This window comes from Apodemus sylvaticus, chromosome 13 (assembly GCF_947179515.1).
Source record: "Apodemus sylvaticus chromosome 13, mApoSyl1.1, whole genome shotgun sequence".
Taxonomy (NCBI): Eukaryota; Metazoa; Chordata; class Mammalia; order Rodentia; family Muridae; genus Apodemus; species Apodemus sylvaticus.
This window is the reverse complement of record NC_067484.1, coordinates 95,325,330-95,331,773: the sequence shown is the minus strand read 5'-3', so window position 1 is coordinate 95,331,773 and position 6,444 is coordinate 95,325,330.

Sequence of the window (6,444 nt, the reverse complement as noted above, 5' to 3'; positions counted from 1 at the left end):
AATATCTTATTTGGGAAATTTTACTATGTTTTGAAAATTAAACACAACTTTTCTTTAAAATGAAGAATAACAATAGATGGTCTGTGGAATTGCTGGCTTGTTTGAGTTTAGTTTGTTTTGGTTTGTTGTTGTTGCTCGGGACTGAGGCTGGGACCTCACATATGCAAAGCATGTGTCTTGTCACAAAGCTATATCCCCAGCACCCGGAAATAATCTTTTATAATGTTCTTAGTCAGAAATTAAAGATTATAAATTTGGTACCTCTATGCAAACATATAGACTAAGTTGGTCACATTTTATTCTATTTTATTTGGACTTAGGGATTCAGACATCTGGAAAAAATTCATTTCGATGAGATTTGTGCTCGAACCTACAGTGAAGAAACTACAGCCGTGGAAAAATTGGAATAAGGCATTGTTGGGAGAGATCATGGGGAAATTAGATTGGGGTGTAGACTTCGATAGAGTGAAACAATTAAAATGCACATTTTTCTTGTTTGTTATTTGGTGGAAAATATACTTGGTCAAATGTTTATAGAATTTCTTTCGTAAGTATCTGGGGGGGAAAATGTTATGAGAGGTAGCCTCTAAAAATGGTTTTCCGTGATCTATGTCTCCTGCAACAGTCTGATGTAGTTCCCATCTACACTGAAGCTAGACTGAGGCTTTCTCCAGTAGAATGCAGCATAGGTACTATGCCAGGCCTAAGTTGTGAGAGTGTCTCACAACTAACAGATTTGTGCTCTGGAAAGTTGTACTAAACTGAAATCAACATGCCCCCCCCCCCCAAAAAAAAACAAACCAAGCTTATTGAGCACCAGAAGAGATAATATGGAGGGCACCTGAGAATCCATCAGACTCTGAGAACACATAACTCAGACTTGGCCTGTTCCAGAAGTCCAGCTCCCTTCCCCCAACTCAGGCCTTTTTATATAGCTCAGGTTGCACTTAAGTTTGCAGCCTTCCTTTCTTAACCTCTCAAATACTTAGGTACCTGCTAACCCCAACTTTTGATGAGACAGGGATTAAGAAACTGGCTGATCCCTCAAGGACTGCTTATATACCAGAATCATAAACTAATAGAATGATTCTTGCTTTGATCTACTGTTTTGGTATAGTTCCTCACAAAAAGAAAACAAAACACTGTATCCCAGGGGAAAAAATTTATTCACAAGTAAATATGGAGAAGAGAAACTGGAAACAGTATATACTTTTTAAATATTGTCTATATAAAACTACAATGGAGCATTTAAAGAAATAACAGATTGATGCATGATAATATCTTTTATTTCCAAAAGAACTGAACCAAAAAAAAAAAAAAAACCCTAAATGTTTTTAAACAAATTGAGGAAGTCAGGGTTGGAGAGATAACTCAATTGATAAAACATTTGCTATAGACATGATTTCAATCCCCAGAATCCACATTGGAAAAAAAAAAGCCAAAAATGCTGGATATGGTGTAGTTTGTAGTCCCTGTGCCGAGGAAATGAAAAGTCTTGCCCTTGGGGCTTGCTGCATCAGTCTAGTCTAATCAGCAAATTCCAGACTAGTAAGAAACCCTATCTCAAGAACAAGGTAAATGGATCACAAGTAATTATGCCAGTATTTGGCCTTGGATCTTCATAACCATCTGTGCAGGCATGCACCCCTACAAACATGAACATGTAAACACCAATGAAGAAACACTTCCAGATTTTTAAAATAATTATAAAATTGCTTTTTTCCTGTAGAAATACATTTTTCTTATTTTTTAAAGGGTTTATTTATTTGTATTTTATATGTATGAGTATGCGCCTGCATATACATGAGTTCCACATGTATGCCTGGTACCCAGGGAGGCCAGAAGAGGGCATCAAATATCCTGGAACTGGAGTTCTACACAATCATGAGCTACAATGTAGGTGCTGGGAATTGAGTCCAAGTCCTTTGTAAGAGCAGCAAATACTCTTAACCACCAAGTCATCTCTCTATCCCCTTAGCTATATTTTTATATAATAATTTTAATAATTTTTATCTCCAGAACACATAAAATAGGTACATACTATAAAATGAACATCAATTGTATGTCAGTTTCATAAATTACATGTTATCCCAAAATTGCATGCCATAAATGTATTAAGAATGTAATATAGCTAAGTTCCTATAGAAACCTTAGCCAACACTTCCAGGAAAGTATGATACTTATTATGGTTAATGTAGCTTTCCAAAGAGTATCTTATCTTTTTTAAATGTACAACTTCCCTAGATTCTAAAGCACTTTAGAAAGTTATGAGACAGCCAGGCGGTGGTGGTGCACGCCTGTAATCCCAGCACTCTGGGAGGCAGAGGTAGGCAGATTTCTGAGTTCAAGGCCAGCCTGGTCTACAGAGTGAGTTCTAGGACAGCCAGGGCTATACAGAGAAACCCTGTCTCGAAAAAACAACATCCAAAAAAAACCCCAAAAGACCAAAAAAAAAAAAAAAAAGAAAAGAAAAGAAAGAAAGAAAGAAAGAAAGGAAGGAAGGAAGGAAGGAAAGAAGGAAGGAAGGAAGTTAGTTTCATATGATTAATATTTACCCCAAATTAATTTTTCATGTTTTTCTAGGTCTTACAAGTGAATCAGGAAGAAAATTTCCTTTTTAAAAGAGTATTTCTTTTGAGATCAGCTGAGAGAGAGAGAGAGAGAGAGAGAGAGAGACAGAGATAGAGGGAGACAGAGACAGAGAGAGACAGAGAGAGAGACAGAGAGAGTTGTTTTGTTTTCTTTCCACAGAACATTAGGGCTTAGGAATAAATATAGTTTGACATTTTTAGATCTACTACAGCCTTGGTCCTGCCTAGGCAGACTTGGAAATTTGGGAATCTGTCAAGATCACAACAAAGAAAGGATATGGCAGCCTGTGAGGACACAGTGCTCTTACGCTTCTCCTGACTTGCCCTAAAATGTTTTCCTCTAACATCTGTTTTGTATTCTTAGAAGCTGCTATTCCATTCAACTGCAAACATATTTGCATTGACCCTAGAAATAGAATGGAGAAACAGAAGGAAAGGGATTTCTGTAAACCAATTACTCCCCTGCTTTATGTCATTGCTATCTTAGAGATCTCACTGCTACTAACCCCAAGCCCAAGAACGCAAATACCTACTATTCCAATGCATACCAAAAGTAGGGGGATTTTTTATTTGTGAATATTCTGAGATGGTTTATTTGTGACCATAGTAAGAGAGGGAAACCCAGGTCAGGGCAGTGATAATACACACAGTTGGCTACATGCCCTCCTATTTTTTCCAAGTCTGAAATCTAGATTTTTTTCTTCTTGCCTAAAACACCACTCCCTAAATTCCAACGCTAAGATTGCTTTCTGAACCACTGCTTTTCAGATTTTTACATCTTTCTCTTTAAGACTCGTTATTTGGTAAGTGACTGGCTCTCATCCAGTATTCGCTTTGCTTTTTTCATTTCATTATTGTTGTTGTTGTTATTGTTTTTTTCTTTTTTTATTCGATATATTCTTTATTTACATTTCAAGTGATTTTCCCTTTCCTAGATCCCCCCTCCCTGAAAATCCCATAAGCCTTCTTCCCTCCCCCTGTTCCCCAATCCACCCCTTCCCACTTCCCTGTCCTGGTATTCCCCTACTGCTGCACTGAGCCTTTCCAGGACCAGTGACCAGGGCCACTCCTTCCTTCTTCTTGGGCATCATTTGATATGTGAATTGTGTCTTGGGTATTCCAAGCTTCTAGGCTAATATCCATTTATCAGTGAGTGCATACGATGAGTGTTCTTTTGAGACTGGGTTACCTCACTTAGGATGATGTTCTCCAGTTCTATCCATTTGTCTAAGAATTTCATGAATTCATTGTTTCTAATGGCTGAATAGTACTCCATTGTGTATAAATACCACATTTTCTGTATCCATTCCTCCGTTGAGGGACATCTGGGTTCTTTCCATCTTCTGGCTACTATAAATAGGGCTGCTATAAACATAGTGGAGCATGTATCCTTATTACATGCTGGGGAATCCTCTGGGTATATGCCCAGGAGTGGTACAGCAGTGTCATGCCCAGTTTTCTGAGGAACTGCCAGACTAATTTCCAGAGTGGTTGTACCAGCTTTTTAATTTTTAGATTTATCTTACATGTATTAAAACGGTATGTATGTGGATCATATGCATGTCTAGTGCCCAGTGAAATCAGCAGAGGGCATTGAATCCCTTAGGCTTGGAGTTACAGATGATTGTGAGCCACCATGTGAGTGCTATGAACTGAATCCAGGTTCTTTGCAAGTGCTCTTACCCATGGAAACATCTCACCAGCAGAGGGTTTTTATTTTTCTATGTATTGATTTATGCTTTACATCTATTCATCTACTGGTTTTACACTTTTTTCCTAAATTCATTTGTATCTTTTTATATACATACATCATTGCAACCCTTTACTAATTGCAGATTTTTACCATATTTTTACATTTTGAACATTTTTAATAACGAAATATTTTCTTTTAAAAGGTCTTCTCATTTTGTCTTTTTTCTTTAGAATTTCACTTTTTTATGTATATTGTCCTTTTGTATTCTAAAAGTTTAGAATATATTTAGTTCCTTTTTATTTTTTAATTTATTTATAGAAGGTTTTTGGAGACAGGATCTCTCTGTGTACTCCTGGATGTCCTGGAACTCACTCTGTAGACCAGGTTGGCCTCAGACTCAAGAGGTTTGCCTGCCTCTGCCTCCTGACTGCTGGGATTAAAGGTGTGCCACCACCACCCACTTTAGTTCCATTTTAAAAAACAAACAAACCTTTCATATGTGTGGATGTTTTGCCTGCATGTATTTATGTATACCACATGCATGCAGTGGAAAATGAATTGTTCCAGAAGAGGGCATTGGGTTCCCCAGGACTGGGTTTACAGAGGGTAAGTGTCCCACATAGGTACTGAGAATCAGTTCTGGGTCCTCTGGAAGAGTAGCCAGTGCTCTTAGCTGCTGAGCCCTCTCTCCAACCTCCAGTTCTATTTTCTTTTCTTCTCCATGCTCTGTTGCTCTTCTGCCGTGTCCTGGTTCTCTGTATTTTCATTTTAAGTCTAAGTGGAAAAAATATTGAAGGTAAAAAGTATATGCTCTACAATTGCTAAACACTTTGAAAATGTTCATTTATATGTGTGGGGGTAAGGCATATATGTGTGGGTATACTGCACCACAGCATGCATGTGGAGGGCAGAGGGCATCTTGTGGGAGTTGGTTCTTTCCTTCAAGTGTATGAGTTCTAGCCAGGCAGTGGTGGCGCACACCTTTAATCCAAGCACTTGGGAGGCAGAGGCAGGCGGATTTCTGAGTTCGAGGCCAGCCTGGTCTACAAAGTGAGTTCCAGGACAGCCAGGGCTACACAGAGAAACTGTCTTGAAAAACCAAAAGAAAAAAAAAGTATGAATTCTGGGGATTCAACTTAAGTCATCAGGCTTGGCAGCAAGCACCTTAACCCACTGAGTCATTTCACCAGCCCTTTAAATTGCTAAACAATTCTGTTAACAGCATTAAATGTTACTTTTCTTAATAATGATACCATTATTAGTATACATGAATTGTTCCACATAATTATCTATATTCTTGAAGTATTCCATTCTGGATGTATAGTTGTACATCTCTTAAAAACAGAAAATGGGGCCAGTGAGGTAAGAAGATAAAAATGTTAGATACAAAAGTCTGATGATCTGAGTGTACACACACACACACACATACACACACACACACACCAAATACACACACACACACACCCCACAAGTATGTTCTGAGAAATGTGTCCTTAGGCAATTATTGTACAAAGACTGTGGAGTATACTTAATGGCTATAAATGTTTAAGGATGTTGCCAGACTATGACTATTTATTTAGTGCTGGGAATTGAACTCAGGATCTCACACAGACTGACCACACACTCTGTCAGACCCATATAAGACCATCTTATGAGGCTTTCGACCATATATATGGTCAATCTTTAACCAACATTATTCCTTTTCTTTGTTTAAAGTTTCTAAATTACTTTAACCATTTGCATTTAAATATGATTTATAAAATAACTTTGAGCATCTCCTTATTCTACCTCTCTTCTGTTGCAATTGTAGCTACAATTGTTTTACTGTTCATTTATTTTTGAACTGGGTTCTTATTATGTTGCCCATGCTGCCCTTGAAGTCCTGGACTAAAGTGATCCTTCTGACTCAGCCACATGAGTATATGGGACTTTAGACATATACTTCCCTGGTTGGCAAAATGTTTTAAATGTATAATTTAATTTAGACAGAGTTTGTGACATCCCATCTTCTCAGCGAGTAATTGGTAACCTTCATACAAAAGTGTAAAATATAGTTCTTAGATTTTATCAGCAAGGCCATACATATTTCTTACTGCAGGTATTTTTGGTTAATCTATAAATTTTGCTGCCAGCCTATCTGGGAACTTGTTTTAACTATTT